Raw genomic sequence first — 22,723 nt, 5'->3', positions numbered from 1 at the left:
AGAAGGACCTGGCAGTGCTGGTGGACAACAAGTGGAGCATGAGGCAGCAATGTGCCCTTGTGGCCAAGAAGGCCAATGGTCTCCTGGGGTGCATGAGGCAGAGTGTTGCCAGCAGGTGGAGGCAGGTGATGCTCACCCTCTACTTAGGGGCCTGGGGAGGCCTCACCTGGAGTACTGTGTCCAGTGCTGGGCTCCCCACTACAAGAGAGACATGGCCCTACTGGAGAGAGTCCAGTGGAGGGCTCCAAAGATGAAGAGGGGACAGGAGCACCTCTCCTCTGCAGAAAGGCTGAGGGAGCTGGGCCTGCTGAGCCTGGAGAAGAGAAGACTGATGGGGAAATCTCATCAATGTGTATCTAAGGGAGGGTGTCCAGAGGATGAGGCCAGCCTCTTCTCCGTGGTGCCCAGCAACAGGACAAGAGGCAACGGGCACAAACTGAACCACAGGCAGTTCCGTCTGAACCTGAGAAAAAACTTCTTCACTGTGAGGGTGACAGAGCATTGGAGCAGGTTGCCCAGAGAGGTAGTGGAGTCTCCTTCGCTGGAGATATTCAAAAGCCGTCTGGATGTGATCCTGGGCAATGTGCTTTAGAGGACCGTGCTTGAGCAAGGGGGTTGAACTAGATGACCTCCAGAGGTCCCTTCCAACCTCAACCATTCTGTTATTCTGTGAAATTACTTAGCACATAAATAAAACAATTGATCCTTTCAGCTATTATGAGATTCAAAACCATGAAGTATTTGAATTTGTTAAGAACAATCTTATCAGAGATTCCTAAAAAATCTATATTTGATGCCCTAGTTATTCTGTAATTTGCACATAAAAAGCAATTGGTCAACTATTTTCCATCAAATATTTTTCTGAAATTTTTATTCAGTAGAAGGATTCTGAAAAGAAGATCCTACTTTCTCAGTTTGGGGAACAGAAAAGCTCTTTTCATTTCTTAGGGTTTTAGTTTGTCAGTAAGAAACAGAAGGGAGTGTTTGAAAAAATGTGCATATTCTTTTTGAAGTTTTGGGTTGGAAGAGGGACAATAATTTATTCTGAGGGTTTTGCATGCCACTGGAACAGTAATCACTAAAAACTTATAAAGCAAGAAAATGGTCACCCTTCCCCTAAGTAAAAAAGCATTAAATTGCTACATGAATAGGCATTTTTTGTTTCTTTTTATGACTATTATCAGGACACGATATTTATCCTTATAATTTAATTTAAATAGAGATTTTGCAGATCTTTGTAAAGTGGTCTGTAAACATTTTAGACTTATTTGGAGAATATTCCAATTTTCTGAGACTTCTTTGACACATACATTGTTCTAAGGTAGACCCAAGAGCTTTGAAAGTGTTTAATGACAAAATATGAAGAGTGCATGCCTAGAACCCCAGACCAGCAAACAGCCGAATGGGCTCTGGTCTTCTAGATTTCATAAATTGTACATTCCCATCTTCTACATTTCTACAGTTCTAATCTTCCAGACACTGCTAAAAAACCTCATATAAAAGGAATTATTTTGTGAAAATTAAAATATTGGTAAAGTTTCACAGTTTTCAACTGTATTTCCACCAGATGTCAGCAACGCACTCTCTAAACTCAAGCTGTCAGAGGTTTCAAACTTTCACTGGTGTTACAGAAATCATATAACGTTCTGCACGATGTTAAAGCAACCTGTGGGAAAAAAAAAAAGAAAGAAAGAAACGACTTTCATCATTGCTTCTGAAGAGACTCATGACATTATGAAGCTTATCCAACTAATAACATTATTCTTTACTTAGTTTCCTCTGGGGAGGAGATTTTGTTACATATTGGACCACTAATATGCTCATTGTGTTATCTCACAATTTTTATACAATGAAGTCTTTCTTAGTTCTATATAAGTTTTTCTCTATGCTACTATCAATATTAGTGCCTTTGGTTTTATGAATAACCTTGCAGTGAGATATAGAAAAAAGAAATATTGAATGTATGTTGAACACTAGTGCTATGTTTATTCCCCTGAATATCTAACAGAAGAAGAGAAGAATGCTAAACCACAGGGAATGGTAGAAGCACTGGTGTCGGTAGCACAAGTTATTATCTTTATGGCTCCTACTTCGTCAGGAATTGAGGCATGCAGCTATAACATCCAAACCAAATATGGAACATTGACTGGCTCTGCTATAGTTTCATAGGGATAACTTCACTGTTACTGATTAATTGAAATATCTTAAAGCTCAGTCAGATAAAACAACAACAACAACAAACAGCTGAATTACCTCTATCGAAGTGGTAATGTGTATGTGGTGCCAACGCAGACATGATCGTTGTTAAACCAATGTCTCTGATGCTGTACTAACAGATTTTAGAAGACTGTTTTTTGTTTTCCAATGGCTTCTAGAAAAAAATTCACAAATTCTTTTGGAACAGTGTTGATCTGTCACAGAAGCTGAACTTTCAGGTTTGGCCAAAACTGCTTAGAAAAGATTCCTCGTGTCAGGGATGAAATTTCTGGTTAAAACCACGCACAAAAAAAAAAAAAAAAAAAAAAAGTAAGTCCCATTTCTGAGTGAGAAGAGAAGCTTGGGAACTCATTCAGTTCATGATCAGCCTGACTCAGGCCCAAGGCTCTTAGCTGTCCAGGGAAGCCTCCTGACTGCTGGACTGAAGATCTGGAATTATAAAAGCGTTTAAGCATTGAGCTTCATGAGAACCAGATAACAAATTATGTTTGGCTATTGAATTTTAGAGGCTTTCTCTGGACCAACGAAAAATATTTATACAGAATGGAGCAGCTGTACCAGGAAAAAAAAATGGAAATTCATACTATCATCTATGGTTAGAGCTCATCCCCAGGAAACAGAGGGTAAAGGTGAATTCTCTGATCACCATGCAAATATCAGTGAGTTTGTTCTCTCCTTTTCCATGAAAACCTCAAAAGTTGTTGGGTTCATGCCAATGAACAACTGAAAAAAATGTTGGAGGCCATGGAAAAGCTAATTCCTGCCCAGTTCTAATTATAAGTCTGGCTAGTAACACTTCATATTATTCAGGTTTTCTGATATGTATCATTATATGATCCAGTTTTCAGCTGCTTATAGCTTTGCCAGAGCATTAACCATCTGGAACGAAATTTTCTATGACTTTGCTTGCCCCAGGCTTACTTTTTGGTAGCTGTCAATCAAATCAGTTCATGTATTTCAGAGTGCCAGTTAGGAGGAAAAAAAAAGACTTTAAAAACATTAATAACTTCTGTTTATTGTTTTGTTTAAGTAGCATGAGCTTCCTTGCACTCTATACATGGGAGGTCAGAAGTAGCAGAGGCATGGTCTGTGCATCTGTGCAGTCTTTGCTGACCTCTGGAGAACCAGCCATTTCCCCAGATGATGAGCTCTTTCAAAAAAGAATAGCAACAACAACAAAATCAGTTAACACATTCTGAGTAGCAATATCTTTAATTTTAGCTCCTGGGATCTCCAGAGATTCTATACTTACCAAGCATACTCAAACACTTCAGCTTGTACTGAAATGAGCCATTCCTACAGAATGACTAATTATGTTCTCGACAGCTACAAAGACAAAACCTCCTCTCCCTCTCTCCCATCCCCATGGCTTCTCCCAGACGGGCCAGTCACCAGAAAGTAGGAAAGCCACATTGCTCTTAAAGCTGACAGACAGGCAAAGCAGAAGATAGAGCCTTCAAATTTGTGATCTTAAGTTACGCAAATACAAAAGTCAGAATAAGGTGGAGGGCGGTAGGATACGAAAAAAGGAAATCGTGGAAATTAGGATGAGTGGGGGAGGGAAATGCAACTGGAACTGACCCAGAAAAGACTAAAACATGATGAAAGAATTCAGAATGGATCTGAGAGCCAGTTAGATGGTAGGGAGAAATCTTCATTTATAAGAAGACGTAGGAAGGTGAAGACCCCTCTTTGTGGTCAGGTTCAGGAGTGAGAGATGATGCACACTCAAATTTTGTCCTTTCATGGACTCAATGCAGATCCAAGGCAGAAGCAAAGCAGGCTCATGCTCTCAGTATGGCTGTAGCGATGTGTTCAAAACAGAATTGTGAGGGTTTCTATTTGCCATGCAGTTCCCAGAGTTGCCCAGTGTCTCATTTTAGAGAAAAGAGAAACAGTTGTGAGAAGAAGGCGTAAATGATTTTTCAGTGCACTGGCTTCACTGAAACTGAGAGCAAGAATGAGGGGGAATCTAGGCATAGATAGTCCAGGAGAAAACATTCTCATTAATTGCACAGAACTTTTCTGTCCCCAAAGCAATCCTGGCACTCAATGAAGCAAGTTGCTTTACAAAAAATAGCATTAACTATATAATTCAAGCTCATCTCATGGTGCATACAAACACGGCTGAGAGAAGGGAGAATAACCTAAATCAGGTCTTTCACGAAATTTTGAACATGATTTTCTTTAATTTGTTTGCATTTAGTAGACATTAGTGGAAATAGATTTATTCAAGCTCTCAAAAATAAATTGTATAATTCAGGCTACTGTACCAAAGTCTAAAGCTTGACCCAGTTTTTGTTTGCTCTCTATTCAGTCAAATCTCCCTGTGACTTTAGCAGGATTAGACTGGGTAAGGGCTTAGCAGAGCTCATCAACGACTTCATGATTTGGCTCAAAGCTCAGAGGAAAATGAACTCTTAAAAAGGGCTGTCATGGAACTTGCATAAATTTACCCAGTCAAAGTATGGAATATTCAGTGATTCACGGCGTGTGTTTTTTATTAGAGCTTCTCTGAAACACAGTGGGCTTGCTTAGCAAGGGTTCACACAAACATTTTCTTTGGTTTCAGGCTGTAAAGGTTTACATGCTCCAAATTTCACTTTAGGTTTTGGATTCCGGTCATGAAAATGCCCTACTTTTACCCAATTTTTATATCCAAACCATAGTAAAATAAATTTTGCATGAACTTGAAGCAAATTCAGACTGGCTGAAGCTCACCTATAGCTGTAAATGCAGATGTTTGGTGTGCTCTTTGCTGTTCTTCACTGCACCACTGACATCATGTTGATATTCACCTTCCTTCCCTTAACGTACGCCAGATTGCACGGCACATTTATGAAACTGCAGAGTATGAGAAACTGAATGTCAAAGTCTCAGGTCATGAGGAAGGTAAAATGATACCATGACATTTGAAGGTTTGCATCAGCAACAGGTCTCAAAAGAGATTGTCACATTTAAAAAGATTCTTCAGTGTTGTAACTCCATTTTATCAAGTATGATAAGAAGCATGATGATATTATACTGCACAATACAAACTGTCCTTTTTCCTACAACACATGTGCTATGTTAGGAGTTCTCCACAAGCATATATGAAGCTAGCTTACTAACCACCAGGTTAATAAGGTTCCCAGGGAAAAATGTTTCTTTGCTATGTGCCTGTGGGGCACCTCATATATCAGCACCATTGTTTATTGAGCCGCCCAATGTCATTTCATCGTTTTCTTTTTCTCTTTTACATTTGTTGTCGTATTGGTCCCTCAGTTCCTTAGAGGTCATACTTTTGTTCCATTACCTTTTTTTTTCTGTGTGTGTGTGTGTGTGTGTGTGTGTGTGTGCGTGTGCGTGTGCGTGTGCGTGTATTGATATGTTACAAGATTTTCATGCTAAACTTAATTTAAGGGTAGAAATTAGCATCTACTAAATTTGAAGCTGATTTCTTCAGCTGTTCTTCTGCTGAAAGAAACAGAAATAGGTAATACAGATAGAGACCTACAGGGCAAAATGCTTTAGAGGAAAGAGACAGAGTAGTTGATTAGGATGAAAGTTAGCCCACCAACAGAGATGCCCAGCTTGTCCTTTCTTGCAGCCAACACAGAACATAGGGGAATGCTAATAATTATTTTACTCACTTTGTTTTCTAGCTACTTGGTGTGGCTGTAGTGGTACAATGAAACTCCACTGACCAGCCCTTTACCAATGCAATAGTGTCTCCCAATTACCCCATGAGCTCTCAGCTGGTCTGGCATACATATAAACTCATTCCCTTCCTCAAGACTAAGAGCAGAGTTTTCTCTCTTCCCCAAAGAGAATACAGAAAAGCACACACTGTCCCATGCCATCCCTCACAACAGATAATAACCGAGAGCTCGATTTCATTGCCCCATGCATAGTCTGATACCACCTGAGCTGGCCATGGCCAACCACTTGTCACTATAGAAGGATCTTCCGTAGGTCCCAGATAATATCAGCCAGCACCACAGTGATGTCTTGGATACCCTCGAGAGTGTAAAACTGCAGTAGATACTTGCATTTAGGCAATTTCTACCCTGCAGCTATGGGTGAGATTGTTTTTCTTGCTTCTTCAAAGCACCTGGTGAGCAGTTTCCTTGCATCCTGTAAGTTTCTTATCCGATGGTAACTGTCATGTGTCCTCTTTAACTAGTAAATACTTAACAAATCAGCCTGCTGAAGTGTCTGAAGAAGGTCCCCAAATAGATATGGGAAAGAGATAAATGCCTTTGAAAACTTCTGCGAGGAAATTTTATTTGCCTCATGCTAGGGCACCCAGTTTTGACAGAGGTCTTCAGCAGTCCACCAAAAGTATGTGTCTCTTTTTAGTAATTCTTTATTTATTTCATGTTCATTCCCTTTATACGTGCCTAAGGTAGGTGAACTTCCCCAAGGTAACGCATGAATTTTGTTATACAGTTGAAAGCAGAGCTCGTATGTCCTGACAGCTAGTTCTGAGCCATAGCAGGCTGAAGCCACTTATGAAGCATATGAGGGAAAGCAGGAGTTAGTGGAATTTCTTGCCACATTTAGGAACAGGAATGTTAGTGTGTAAGATTTGAAGGTTGAAATACATTTCATTGCAGGGGGCAATGCTATTGGAAGAAGGACTCAGGGATACAGGAACTCATAGAACAGTGATTCAAATAAATAAGGTTTATGCAGTGCTAGTAAAATAAATGTTTCAAATCTAATAAAGTGCTTAAGGCCAGGTTTTAGTACAGGCAATTGAAATTATTCAGGTGCTTAAAATTAAGGCCTAATTGAGTAAAGGGACTTAGATACTACCTCAGCACTGCAAAATCTACTACTGGAGCTGTATCTCCAAGTCTCTGTATAATGTATTGGGGTGGGGGGGAGGCACCTAAAAATGGGCTACAGAAGCATGCACTGGGTAGGACACACTGGAGGGAGGGATTTATCTAAAATACTGACTCTTTCCTTAACTAACTGCTCTTTGTAAGTGCTTTTGTGAAAGCCTACCTAAGACTGCCTTGCTCTTTGAGTATGGTTAGTTAAACATAGCTGACAGACAACTCCAGAAGGGCAGCCAGCTCAGCAAAGAGAGAACCGGCTTGGGAAGTGAGAGACCTGGACCGTAAGCCTTCCTCAGCCTCAAAGGTTCAAGTCAGCTTTCTTTTCTCCTCACAGGAAAATCCATGAGAAGCTGCATGATGATATGTGGCCCCACTTCTAACTCTATAAGGCTCTGCAGAAGAGAGAGAGCGTGCAGAAAGGACCATGGTTTTGACTGCATCTCTGATAGCAGAGTGATGTGCCCCAATTTTAAACAATATGCTTTATCCTTAGGTTTATCCTTAGATAACGTTCATAATACACTAGACCAAAAGCAAGACTCCATCTCACAGGAATAAGCACCCATTAGTGGGTTACCAAGTCAGATTTTTTCCTCTTTTGTATTTTCTCTCTATTTGTCCAAAGAATCCTTCATGTTTTTTAATGTGTGGTAGTACAACTTCAGGAAAAAAAAACAAGGAGTTCCTCACTGTCTCCTATGACTTGGGAGTTAGGACATTTGTGGCATATAGGAGATGTAGGTTTAAGCCCCTGGCAAACTGAGAAGAACACTACATTCACATTTTGTGCTTCCTGTGGGTAAGCTAATCCCGAGGTAGGATATAAAACCTGGGCTCCACTGGCTAAGTTTTTCAATGTTTGTGCTGTGCCTTGCACTCGATGTTGTTATTTTGTGGTAGGTTTTTCCCTTTTCAGTGTGCTTAACCTAATCTTTGAGTTTCATGTGGTTTTCAGTAGGAGATAAATGATGAAATACTTATCTTAGTCAAGAAAGTGGTAGCTCTGAGTATACCAGTAGGAGAAATACATGTGCCTGAGTAACTTTACTGGCAAAAATAAAAATCCCTATGGCCCTACACTATTACACGAAATTTTTTATCAATCATATTCTTTGATTTAGGCACCTAAATCCTATATAAACTGCCCTCTAAGTTCCTATATTCCTTTGTTCATTAGGCCCAAGTTACTGGTCCCACTGTGAGTATCAGAACATAATCTCAAATGCCTCACAACATTCCTGTGAAGCAGAGAACAACTATGTTCTCAATTTAACAGATGGTGAACTAAGGCACAGAGAGCTTAACTAACTTGAACAAAGTCACGCAGGGAGCTTGTGGTAGTGCAGGCAACTGAGCCTCGGTTCCTCGTGTCTCATGCCTATCCCCCAAATTCCTTTTCCCTAAAGTGCATAAGTAAGTGCTTTGGGACAAAAAGATGATGCAATAAAAGAGCCTGGGAGAGGAGAACAGGCAGAAGAAAATGATCTGACTGAATGAATGGGCAGGATAGGTGATAACATGGATGCCTGTACATGGACTGAAGGTGGCCTCTGTGTCTGTGTCCTCTGCTTTTAGAAGCTTTCAGCTTAACACATAAATAGGCTCCACGATTGCACGAAACAAAAGCTAGTGCCAGCCTTTGCTCAATGTAATGTTTTCCATCTGCTTCATAAGAAACTGAATAACCTTATAGACCATCCCAGGTACACAATCATGTAACAAATCATTCATAAAGAAAGTAATAAAATGTGGCTGAGAGCTCAGACTTTCACAGAAAGCCACCATACTGCTGTACTGCAGAAAAGAAGGCTGTTCTCATAGCCTAGCAATTCTGGTTGTAAAGGACCAATTTCTGGATTTGTCCCAGCCAGTTAAGCGGTCTGTGTTAAGTGTGTGGTCATGCTAGCCCCGTAGATTTTTGGGGCAGAAAAATTGACTCCAAATGCCCGGATTCAAATAGTGCTAGGAATGAACTTCTGTCAGGAGACACCTATCGAGCTGCATTGGTTAGATACAGCACATAAGACGGCAATAATTTAGACTGAGGAGCTTGAATCTGGAATGAATCTCTTGCCTCCAGACAGACAATGCTCCAAAGCTGTGATCCAGTTATCACCTTGGTCACTCCCTTGCTGCTCCCTGCACTTCAGCCACTCTCCCATTTACTAATATATAAAGTGGGGCAAAGATATAATAGCAAATAACAACAAGAGGAAAAGCCTTCCAATCCTGGTGGGTGCACCCCTTCCCAAGCTGAGCATGCAATTCCAGAGTGAATATGGAGTTTGTGTTCTTCTTGTGCATGCTGCGATGTTACAGCTAGCTCCGCTTTTGACCAGCCATCTCCTTGTCAAAAACATCATTCAGAAACTTTAACAATAATCCATTTACCTTTTTTTTTTTTCTGAATTTCAACAGGCTTAAGTTGTTAACAGAATAAGGTAAAAAGTTGAACCCAATTACCCAAGTCATTTCCTTCCAAATATCTCTTCCCAATATCTTCTGCAGATCAGTTATGAGGACAGCTTGCTCCTTTCACTTCTGTGCTAACTGTTAAATAACCTGCAGACACTGTCCCAAACTGTCTGCTTCCATATTGTCTATCAAAACTTACAGAAAAAAAATCCCAAACGTATGCAGGGGTTATGGAGGGGGGAGACTAAGAAGTCTGTTCTCCATTAGACTGTCTAAAATGAAAATTCAAATGCTAGATGGCGATCTGATTTATTCATCCTTTCCCCCTCACCTGCCAGTAGGTGAAATGGTTAGCTGGGTTAGTATGTAGTCAGAATCCCAGTCGTCCTGCCTCCACATGGCAATCTTTGCAGATGATGGGAGAAGCATGCGTGGTTTTAGACTAGTAAAATGAAGAGAGTCATGAATCTCAGTTAATCCTGCCTCATATAAGCAAGAATATTCATTGTTTGTATTGAAATGATAATCAAATGTCTGAGATGAACAGATCCTTCTCATTTAACATTGTTGACAAATGAGAGCAGGTGAAAAATAAGAATCTCTTTTTTCTGCCATAAAAATACTAAGGTGTCTGTGGCAAAAAAAATAGAGAAAAAGAACTACCAAATTTTCCAGAAACATAAAAAATTCTGAAATAAAGAATATCAACATAAAGCAGAGGATAGTTAAACCTCCCAAAAAATTTTCAGGCAGTTGGGAAAAGCAAACTTTGTACACACACACACACACACACACACACACACACACATATTGTTTAGGCAAAAACTTAATTTTCTTTTGGTAAAAAAAAGTGAGAATATTTTGAACTATATAAATGGAGAAGAAAAACAGTTTTCCTTTTCTGTTGGGAATTTCAGTTGCCATCTGGTTAATAGCATGGTAATGCTTTCCTCACATAACTTGGAACAAATGTCCCACACTAAAGAGAAGTAATGCTGAAGGAGGTGAGCTGCAATTCCCTTGGCTACCCTTATGAATCTATCCCACAAGTTTACAGCACAGTACATCACTACTAATCTACTGTTTTGTTTACATGAAGATAACATATACCAAAGTACTTGGGCCAGATTATTTGCCACGTTGAGGTTAACAACGTAGCAGCAGCTTGGTGAGAGAAGGGTTTTCTCATCTTAAGAAAATTTTGAGATTTCAGCATTTTCCTGGTCTCAGTATGAAACTGAGTCCTTTCAAATGTCTGCAGAAAAGTAACTATATTTTGAAAGCCGCCTTGCACTGACTCGTAGACTTGAGTAGACTTTTAGTTTAGGTTTTTGCACTGCTTTTTTCCTATATCATACTGTCAGTCACTGTGTTATTGACCCTTTTAATGAGGGAAAGAATGTGTGTCCGTATTATATATCTACCAGATATTCCTACCTTGACCAGACGGAATATTTTTAATTGCTATATCTCTGCAAAATGTCTTAACCCTAAGAAATGAATACTTTCTAATAATAACAAAAGCATTTTGATAGTAAATTCCTAAGATACCCTCTCTGAAATATTTTTAGTAGGGCAGGAACTCAATTTAGTTTACCTTTACCAATTCTTAATGTTGCACTTTACCTTCTAAGACTTTTGCAATGCTCCAGGTAGCCTGAATATTTTGACAAGCAAGGTCAGTAAACAGAAAGTTAAGTAACATGGGAAGAAATATCACGGCTTGTCATAAGACCTGGCACTTGAAATGTCAATTTTCTCATATCAACAGCTGATTTTATGGCATTACTAGAGCTAACAACAGTGATTCATGGACTTTCCCATGTAAACTTTGAGAAATTTAATCAGCAATTATGCTACATATTGATGTGAAGTAATATTCACTTTTAAAGCAGTCTTTGTCTATTCACACACTGTGCTTTATGTTTCAAATGTACCTGCTTGCCCAGTTCTTAATATGATAGGAACTTCCTATGAGCTTGTGGAGGAGGTCTGAGAAAGAGGGAAAATGCACAGTTTTCCATCTAAATTCATCTTTGTAAGTGGGTGTAAAATGATACCATCAAGATCTGGTTAAATTTATTTCTGTAATTTTCCAATCACCACATTTTGTATCTGCTTCTGTTCCTGGTCTGCAGGGTATATACATTAAAGTCCTATTAAAGTCATAGGCACAATGTTTGCAGAGAAGCATGTTATTCAATCTAGTGAGGCATATTCGATCCCTGCTTTTAGGCCTGGTAGTGGTAGTCCCAAATTGGGATAGTCTGAGAGGTTTTGAAGACTTACATTTTTGTGGGAAAAAGTTTTCAAATAACATATGCCCAGGTCCTGTGTTTAAGTGTGTATTTGGTATTTTTAAGCCCTGTGGTTCGGTGAAATCAGCAGGCACAAAACTTCTAAACCACTCAGATGTTTCTGAAAAACTCTAGCATGCCCTTGCATTTCACCACGGGATCATGGATGAGGGATCTCTCGTTAATGACCTTCTGTGCACATCCCTTATCCACAGGCAGAAAAGATTTCTCCCGAAGCAACATAAAGCACTTTCCCCAGGTTTGCAAACCCCTTATCAAAGAGAGCTTTTTTTTATCATTCTTTTCCAGAGAATACCCTGCCTGTCCCTTTCTGATATTAAACTATCTTAAATAAACAAATCAAAGAAGAGCCTAATGACTTTTCAGCCTGCTAAAACCCTTTTGCCATTGGTGAGCAATCTGACTGAAGCAATCAAAATTACTTCTATGAGTAACTGTCGATTCATACTCCCATTGGCAAGCAATCTGGACAAAAGTATTTCACTCGGTTAACTTTACCACCTTTGATCACTTCTCTGTGTTCACCCTGAGGAAAAATCTCACCACAAGAATGGTGGAAAATCTTGCAAATCTGAAGGTGTTTTGTTTTATTTATTTTTTCCTATATCACTGTCAGGAAAAAATAAAAAAGCAACAACAAAAACCTGTCACCATTTCATTCTATTGATACAGTATGGCTTAAACCTTCACCTCCTGTAAACTAGTAAAATCAGTGGAGTTTTGCTGAGTTGCCCCAGCTGAGAATTTGGCCCAGCGTATCTACATCTAATATCACATAAACACACTATATGGATGGGGTTATATGTGAAAATCAATATTAAATTCATCATATTTAGCTGCTACAGACCACAGTGAACACTTGCTCTCTAATGGTTAAATGCCCTTTGGATCTGAAGCCCTTTGATTTATTGGAAGAAACCTGCTGGGCAGAACATACTGTGGAGCTGATTAATGTCAGCTTCTGTCATCAGTTTCCACTTAGATTCTTGGCCAGCTCTGACATCTCCTCCCTTAAGGATCCAGAAGAATTTGAGGACTGATCCAAGAGCTTTACTGGCATGGGATTTGCAGAATGTGGTGCTTGCAAAATAAGGAAGATGAATGGAAGTAAAATTCCATGTTCTCTACTGGACTTGTTTCTTTAACTCATTTCTCTGGAGAAAAAGACCAATGCCAGGACCACACCAGCAAGGGAAACAAATCAATAGCATGTTCACTGGTTTTGTTACAGATGTCTTGCATTTCCTTTGCTGCTTTATATGCTCCCTCGTAGCCTGTCAAATTGGAAAATGACTGCAGCGAGAATGCCGAGCTACCATAGCTGTCTAGATTTACACTCACCATTGTATGAGGAAACTTATGAGCTACAAACCAGTTGGTAGTGCATGCCATTTGAGGAGGACAGGCCCTTATCTGAACAGGGCTAATAAAAAGTGGCAACTGTTGTGATTTGCAGGTTGATTGTTCACTAGAGATATGCGCTTTTTTAATAGTAGAACATGATTGCCTTTGTCCTTTCCCCTCACCCTCCCTCAGGAATAATGGCTGTTTATGGCAGATAATTTTCGTACGTTCAGCTTGACACATTTCCTTTGCAGTTTCTCATTTGGAGAAAATGACTGTTGTATTTCTTCTGAGCATAGAATTCTCCTGTTGCTCATCACACACACACATACTTCTGCTACAGGAATCACACGTTTCTATACAAATCCTAATATGTCATACCAGTTGCTGAACACATTCTCAGTAGTAAGGAGAAAATATGAACAAACGGTCAGATGTGAATTCCTAAGATGAAATACTAAAAAACATCCAAGTATAATTATACACAATGTTATGAAACTGTGGAAACCTTAAATCAGGAAAAAGAGCTGCCTTAGAAGTTACATTTAAACATTTAAACTTCTGGGAAACTAGAATATAACCCTTCTATTAACCTGAAGATAGGATTTCCTGTCCTGCATTTCACCAATGACAAGATTTGTCAGAAATATTGTCACCTGGATTAAGAATATTGCACTGCTCTCCTTTAGGGGACGTAATATTTTACTGTTAGTAATCCTCACTGATAAAATGAGTCTAACCTATTCAGTGCCTTTTCCTCATCCCACACTCACTGTGAATTTCATACTTCTCAAGATGAGCTGCAGAAGCAATGCTGCAAAGAGCTGGAAGCCTTTGTCCAGTTCCTTGCTTTTATTTAAATCCTGTTCCCCATCCCCTCTTTTACATTCTCTCACAACTGCTTGTGTGTTTGGGTGAAAGAGGAAGGTTACAAAAGGGAAGGAAAAGAAAAGATTTATTTTTTCCTTAGGAATACACAAAAGAAGCTGATAAGAGTCTACAGGACTGCACAGTTAAGCAGATCATTTTCAAACATAGCTGTAAGATTTTGTTGGGGATCTACTATTGTTTGTAGGGAACTTTTCAGACAGGAAGAAACTGAATGTCTGTAAAGAGGATGGTTAAGACGGAGCATTACATACACAAAAAAGACCTTTCCAATGGCAAATTAAGTCAATATATAGATTTCCACTGACTTTAATGGCCTTTGAATCCGTCCCAAAACGAGGTCAAATCTCCAAATTAAACAAACTTTTAAAAAATGGTGTTTACTACTCAATTATCCAGGATAGTGATTTAAGCTGTCTATACATTCCAGCTATTTTCAGTGTCCTCAGCCTCAGGGCAAACCTGTTGGCAAAAGTTTATTGAACCCAAGTTGTTTCAAAAGAAATATCTCAGACTCTGTGAACCAGCATTTTTCAACAAAACATTGTTGAACTGGAACATTTCTGACCAGCTCCACTACTGATAAAATTAGCAGATGACACACAGATTGGCAGTGTAATAATTAATGACAGAATGTTCTGGACCAATTAGGAAGCTGGGCCAATTTAAACAAAATGTTTAATACAGCCAGACGTGAAGCTATGCATTGAAGAGCAAGGAATGAAGAATTTGTCTTCACTGTCCTGGAAAGCAGTGATTCCAGAAAGGATCCTTATGTCCTGGTGGAAAATCAACAGAGTATAAGCTCTGATGCTTGAAAATGGCTAATGCAATCATCACATTTATAAAGACAGGAGCAGTAAAGTGCTTTTACTTTTGTATGCAACACCGATGACCCAATGCAAAGATTAAAAGAGTTTAGATTTTGCTGGTTATCAGAAAGAAGATGAGAAATTAACTTGATTACAGTGTATGATTACAGTATCTTCTTGGAGAATAAATGTCAAACGATAATCACCAGAGAAAGTTGAGTAATCAATATAAAAACTGAGGCTTGTGGCTGGAACCAGACCAGTACAGTTCAGAAATATGGGGAACCCATATTTATAATGAAGTAATAATCAAATGAAAATGAAATCCGCAAAGGTGGCAGATTCTTCATCTCCTGACAGCTTCACAGCAAAACGGAAAGACATGCTCTACCTTTCACTCAGTATCAGGACAACTGAGGAAGGTCGAACAGGCTACAGGAAGTTAGGATGGATAATCGTGTCTGCCTTATCTACGAAACCTGTGAAATAAGAACCGACAGCCGTAACTAAAAAATAGCTAGTTAAAGCACTGTTAGTATCGTTAAAATAGTTCAGAAATCATTACAGAAAAATTTCTACTAAAATGTGGAAATATATAATCCATTCTACTTTTGTGTATTACCTTAATGAAAAGGACCAGGTGTTCATTCCTGCTTCCATTGACTCCAACAGGGTGTTTACCGGTGTTGTGTGTGGTAATAACCCCTTAATCATTACCACCACAGACCTTTGAATCTGATTTTCTTTGTACAACTTTCATTCAGTCAATTATTAGCAGTTGGATTTTAACTCCTTAGTTAGGCTGAAGCTAACAACTACCTGAATGACAGCGTCAAAAGTCAGCCAAAGTGATAGGACAGGGAAAAAGTGTCCATTCTCTTTACAAGGTGTTACTTGAAATGTTTACATGACTAAGCCAGATGTTCACAGCTGATCTGCCAGGATGCTGAATAATTGAGGATTTAAATTATTTCAGATTATTAGAATACCCCGAAGAGAGCTCAAGACATCAGCAGAAGGCTGAAATTCTCCAGAAGCGTTCTGTCAAAATGGCATCCTCATCATGCGCAGAAAGTACGCTACACACGCACGTTTTAAGCTCCTAATTGTAATAATGACTCTGGTATCAAACCTTTCTGGAGGATTGATGGCTAGTTGAAACTAAGGGGTCTCAGCTGAATTTCAGGCCACGGCTCCTCCCGAGTAGTCATTAATCTTCAGGAAATGTCCTATGCTTCAATCAAGAGTGCTTAAAAGTCTCTGTATTTTTAACTAGATTATCCATAGCAAGTTTCTGAAATAAGCTGGATAAAAAAGGGGTATTTCCTAACAAATCTTAAGTGTTAAACTAGTTTTCACAAGGCTGTTTTCTTAAGTTCCTGTTCTGTGGTCCTTCGCCCCACCAAAGTTCTCAGTGATCTCACTGGAGATTGGCCTTTACCCAAAGCTTAAATATTAAACTTAGTAAAAAATTTAAAGTAGGATTTTCAGATTCACTTAGCATCGTCCCATCGTAACTCTCACTGAGGTCACTGTGATATCTAAATTATCTTTCAGCTTAGTTCCTCAGGTCACTTCTCGGTCCTGGTCACCTGCAGACCCCTATTATTTCAATGATAATTTGCTCACAGGTCCTTCTTTGAAGTAAATCAACTATGTCCTTGTGGAAAAAAAGTCACATACCTTTGCCGGGATGGTTAACTTCAGAAACCACTCCCAAGAGGTGATGTGGAGGAATTCATTAGATTTGTCTCCCTCTATCCTTTATAGTCCTTTCACATGTTCTAGCATTCTTTGCATCTTCAAATATGCCCTTGTGCCATATCACAGAACACACAATTCATACCTTCTATTGCATGCTAGGCAAACACACTCCTGTTAGGCTGCAGCACAGTCCTCACTATTTCTGACACTCTGAACTGAACAAAGAACCACACACAAAAGATTTTTATGATTTAAAGTCAGGGTGGAATCACATGGGGCCCAGCAGAGATCCAGGACCATGCACTACACAGTGATGACGCAGCCAATATAAGATGACTGAGCAACATGGACACAAACCACCCTTCAGCAGATGGACTGGGAGTCAGTAATCAATTGAATGCACTTAGCAGTGCAGCCAATAATAACATTTCCTGGGAATAAAGTGAAACCGTTGCTGAACTGTTTGCAAAAGTAGTCCTATCATCATTTTCCCCATAAATCATTGACTGTCATGCCAAACCTTGAACAATCTGAGAGCTATGCAGGGCTCTTTCTGGAATGATTCCTTTAAACATAGTTCAGAAAAGCCACCAGGCTTTTTCTCCGTTCTGACACCATACCTGTACTGCACAAATACCTTCAAGAGCCAAGGTTTTGTCTCATTTTTCATGGTCTTTGGAAGCACTCAGATAAGGAACTTAAGGGGTCTAAAAGGCCATAAAGCAGTAAATTTCCAATCAGAACAGTTCCTGAAAAGCAAACTTAAATATTTAAAAGAATCAAACACAACAGTAATCTATAAGAGGTTCTTAAAAAAATAGTAAGTAAATACAAATGTTTGCTAAGAGCTTCCAAAATAGCATTTGTTTACATAACTTTTCAAGAAAAGAGTTTGACAGCAGTGGAATTTTGAATAACTTTTCCAAATACTTACACTAGTTTCATTATTGACCTTTGCTTCAAGGCTCTACACTTTGAAAATGTATAAAGAATTTCCTTAAATAAAGACAGATACAATCCTTAGGCATACCAAAATGTGGCAGAAATAAGCATCACACTTGAGCTTACAAATGAACTTTTGAGCCCAGATACCAACCGACTGCCTACCATTTCCCACTAAGAGTATTACATCTACAAAGAGCAATAAACTTTTGACTCTCGTCAGCTGTACTAGCAGAGATTTTCCCTTAATAGCAGTATTATTAAAGCATATGGCAGACCTGAGCAACTTCCTGGAACCCAATGCCAAGAAAGCTAACAATGTACTGTTTCATCCATATATTAGTTCACCGTTTGGAAAGTCTGGGGCCAAGAGCAATCTCAAAGGCTAATTCTTGAAAATCAATGAGCACTGCTAGAGCTGGATGGGGTTGTCCTGCCATGAGGGAAGTCTGTGATTAAAAATAAATAATTAAACATAAATAAATATCCTTCTTTGACTGTGCAATAAATCCAAAACCTTCTGATGTGATGCTTTTCATGCAGCTGTTGTGTAGAAGGGGGAAGACACATGAACACCACTCTCAGTAGCGCAGCAGTTATGACTCTATTGATGCACACAGCAGCCAGCTCTGAGTTCCGGCTAACGTCTCTGGTAAGCAGAGGTACTTTGCTCTCCAGATTCTCAAATGAGTGCTATGATCACAGGACAAACAACTGTTTTCTGGGTCGAGGAAGGTATCAGCAGAAATTCTAGCTTTAATTCCACAAACTATCCCAGTACACACTGGGTACAAACTGATGTACTGCCATGGAGATTTCACTTTGGCAAACAAACATTTTCCAATACAAAATATTTTACTGAGCATTTCCCCCTTAGCTCTACTAAATGACTAATTTGCCTCTGTGAAACACTGGAACTGGAATATTCCCGTTGGTGATAAGGCCTTAAAACATAAATGGAGAGATTTTTCTGTGGTTTTTAATGTGTGATTCCTTACATAGCTAATGTGAAGGAAAGAATATGCTGGGGTATACCTTTAACTCTCAAATATCCAGACTCTAAACCTTCAGCTGAGGAAAAATACTTGCAGGTATTTTTATCTTTTCAACGTTTCTGATTCTTTGTCCAAAATAGTGTGTGTTTTTTGAACACTTAACCAATTGCTTCCCAGAGCAAAACGTTTGGAATGAAAGAACAATTCGTTAAACTACAGAATGGCTAATTTTAAGGGGATTACCCTTATCAGAAAGAGTAATCCACGGTTTACAATACCAGTATTATTTTTTAAAGCTGGTGGATGGAGCAGCTGCTTTGTAAAGTTATTAATTTCCTGTAAAGAATACTGGATGCTTAGCAATCCGAATGCAAGGCAGGATGTAGTTATAGAATCATATATGTGCATCTTTTATACATAAATTCCCTTTGGAACTCCCTTTTCTTTTAAAACGATCAATATTGGCTCTGCTACCAGAGACCAAATATCACCCACAGACACAATAATGCCCTCGGCATTTGTTAGAAGTGGGTTGGCCACATTAATAGCTGACTGAAGGGCCGATATTTGCTGAACTTCACTCTTTTCAAGAAGGATAGTGTGTGTGACATCAAGATAGCTGGTTTTCAGAGTGCTCATTACTACAACTGGCAGCCATCATGCTTGAGGAAGAAGTTCTTCCCACCGCATACTTGGGGCAAAGATGTAGGTTTCTAAATGGGAGACCTCTGAATATTTCAGAAAGTAACAGATAAAATCTAGACTCTGGCGTTGGTCCTCCCTCAGACTGTGGATTGACTGTACAAGTGCTTCACAGAAGTCATTCAAACTTCCTGGGAAACTCCACACTTCTTTCTGTAGTTGTAACAGAAATGGAAGGATCTCTGCAGCCGCTTTATTTCTGCGAGCCCTTGTATAGACCTTTACATATCATCTATGCTGATATCTTTCTGTTCTTCAGGCTCATATGTGTGGCAAGGATTACAGTATATCTGGATTTCCTTTGAGACATCTAATTTTTTCTGCTCAGAAAATTGATCCAAGAGATATTTCAAGACTCTGAGGCTTGCCATAATTTGACTGCCAGACGAATCTCCTGTGCCTGTGGAATTCAGCCCCAGATCATACGCACAATATTCAGATATTTGCGCCATTTGGTGCCTACATAGTAAACCCATGCATTCCCAATACATCGGATTTTCTACACATGCACACACTATCTGGGCAGCACATGGGCATTATTTCTGTCCAGGAAATGCTGGAGAGAAATGTGGTAACCCTACCTACCCACACTGAGAACCAGAGCTAATTTTTTCCCCATGGTCTTTAGTGAGCATGACTGTTCAGCCCTTGACCCTCATCCAAAATAGTTTCCGAGTTTAATTCCAAATAAAATCTTGAGCAATCTTTACCATCAACACCATCTTCTATCTCCCTTATATTGTACTTCTCCATCACAGAGGACTGAGTGCATAATTTTGTATGTATATGTGTGTTTAAGTCATACATCTCAGTCACTCCCACCCTTTTGCTAGAGGATTGTTGCCAGCTGCCTGCATCCAAAATGAGTACAACAGACACAAGACCTGAAACAAAAGTTTCCCTTTTATACCTATTTGGAACTGGGGAAAAAAATCTTTCCCATACTTTTTGCTGAGTGAAGATCTGCCCTTCAGCCTTGTAACGAGTAGCCACATAGCAAAATTACCTCACCTTGCCTTACCTTCCCACCTATTAATGACCACTACTTTCCTTTTCTTCCCAGCAGTGCATTTGGTGGAAACTGGAGGCAGACAGTAAGTTTAGTATTTCTAGGGCCAAAAGGCAGGAAGCCCTAAAAACTCCTTATTTCAAACGCTGCTTAAGACAGCCGTGTTCTTTCCCGCAGAGTGGGAGTAATGAGAGCCAATGAGAGCTCATCAGCGCAAAATGGCAGATGGAAAAGACAGGGACTCAGAGTTAGAAGGGGAAAATGGGGTGGTCACGTATAAAAGCTTTGAGGTTCAGGTTCAGAATAGAACTTAACATTATGGAGAAGTTTAAGTTGCATATATTGCATTATACTTTTCCAATTGCACAGTCCTCTTAGGCTGAGGACCGTAAGAAGCTTAATTTATCAATAAGTCTTTATGGCTTCTATAAGACTGACTTCTGTTTAACTGGAGGGGGAAAAAAAGTGTTAATTGAAACTATATTTCTACTGAAAATGATAGTTTCGAATAAGGCAATCAGCTAGAGTGAACATTCACTACCCAGCCCAATTTAGCCCATTAAACCACAAATCCTGAGGAGCTAGGGCCAGATTCCCCCAGTGTGTTCCAACTCCTATGTGTTACTGGAACCATACAAAGGAGCTGGACATCAGCCAGATCTGTCCAGCTGAGAGCCTGCGCAGTGTGGGAGCCCTCAGTGTGCACAAAGGCAGCACAGATGGTTCCTGCACTGCCACCCCCTGCTCCTACCTCTCTTGGCCCTGGCACAGGCACAGTGTCACAGGGAGGGGCAGAACACTGCTGGCTGTGCTCATCTGACAGGCAGCCCTACAAGAATCGAAATTAACAGGAGGAAACCAGAGCAACGCACAAGCCTCAGTGCAAAACCAAATATTAGGGAGCTCTGCCTGACAGCCCCTTGGCAGCCTCCATTCACCAAAGTCATGCTGAGAAGAAGCACAGTGAAACAGAGCCCTAATATTTTGAGCTGCATTGCTTCAGTCACCAAGGAAACACTAATTTTGTGTTCTTGTTATGGCTTTTTATCTTAGTTCTTAAAAACATATTGCAATAAATTAACTTCAGAGGCTTCAAATCCAAGGCGAGCTGAAGAAGAAATGAGGTGGGCAAGATTTAGGTCAAAAGCTGAGATCGTTCAGTTGCCTGAAGTCAGACATACAGGGTCATTTTAAACTATGATATCTCTCTGGCCTCCAGATACTACTCCAGAAAGGCATGAGTCACCTGTAGGTCCTGTATCCTATCTTCTGCTTTGTGCTAATGTCTTAAATGTCCTGAGACATTTTAATGGTGCTAGACACCTGATAGTGGGAGAACAAATCAAGTTCTCAGTAGCTGGTCAGCTGAGCTACTTTCTCATCTCCTCTCACTATGTTACCTAGATCTGTATTGGTTCCTGACTCTTTCAATTAAACTTCCAAGCCTACATACCAAGCATATTCTTAGCCACCTGCATTTAGACATCTGAATTTAAGGGATTGGTTCCATTCCCTACACAGAGGTGGCCAGGACCATTTCAGATCCCCTAAAATTTTCCAGTTGTTTCCAACTGCAGCGCCACAAGATTGTGGATCTCCCATATGCCTTGTGTCAGAGCTCCCAGCCCTGTTCAAATTTCTTAGATTTCTAAAACATCTCAAGGGCACTGGAAATGTATTTATGCAACTGAACTGATCCGTAGGAGTCTTTAACTGAAATGGAATCACACTCATGAATTTAAGTATCTCAATTTCAGGCTGAAACCTACTTGAGACCACTAAACAAATATCTATTTTATTGAGATGGCTCTGGAGCAGACATGGGGCATTGTTTACTCCTCTCGGTTTCTGAATGTCCTTGGGCTTTCTGGATGATATTTGATGCTGTCCATTCAAATATCTCAGCAGCTTCTGGTGTCAGAAAGGGAGTTACAGCCAGGACAAAGCACTTTATGTTAGGCCAATAACCACCCTCACAACATCTGAGTAACACTGCCCATTTTTTTTCGATAAATTATTTTGTTACAGGAGGTCTTGAACTAATACAGAAACTCACAGAAAAGCCTCTGCATGAAAGAACTGAATGTCTCCACAGTAGTTCATGTTGGAAGAAGTGAACTGAAAGAGGATAGCAAAGAAAGAAAATCCTTTCTTAAGAAGCAGCAGACTGGGATGGAGGATTCTTACTGCATTTATGTTAGCTGAATGAGACAAATACGAATTTCTTTCCTGACACCTCTGTTTCCAATTTCTCCTTCAAAAACAGAACGGGTCCCCCCTAACTTCATCATGCCAATAAACATGTTATAACACCACACCCAGAGCTATCATTGCACAAATGCCTGGATTAGAGGGACAGTTCTAAAATGAGAATGGAATTTATTGTAGCCATGGCAGTAAAACATCCCTACTAATCTAACTTGTCAGCCTCCTAGGGCTGCAACACTCAAATGAACTTAAATAAAAAGATACATGAAATGTCTAAGCATGTAAGATGAGGCTGGAATTATGAAAGGATATTCAGCATAATAAGAGGTATAGTAAGTGA

The 22,723-nt window shown here is 39.7% G+C and overlaps 1 long non-coding RNA gene across 1 annotated transcript in view; it reads right to left on the bottom strand.

Moving 5' to 3' along the window:
- Positions 1 to 978: 978 nt before the first annotated feature.
- The window catches only part of LOC138066677 (uncharacterized), a 32,583-nt gene continuing 10,838 nt past the window's right edge, over positions 979 to 22,723 (bottom strand). The window contains exons 5-7 of the long non-coding RNA XR_011140034.1: positions 4,939 to 5,061; positions 2,254 to 2,646; positions 979 to 1,666 (exon numbers count right to left, since the gene is read on the bottom strand). This is a non-coding gene — a long non-coding RNA (uncharacterized lncRNA). The remainder of the gene's footprint in view (positions 1,667 to 2,253; positions 2,647 to 4,938; positions 5,062 to 22,723) is intronic.

Source organism: Struthio camelus, chromosome 3 (assembly GCF_040807025.1).
Source record: "Struthio camelus isolate bStrCam1 chromosome 3, bStrCam1.hap1, whole genome shotgun sequence".
Lineage (NCBI taxonomy): Eukaryota > Metazoa > Chordata > Aves > Struthioniformes > Struthionidae > Struthio > Struthio camelus.
The sequence above is the reverse complement of the archived record's forward strand: the minus strand, read 5'-3'. Positions and strand labels throughout refer to the sequence as shown.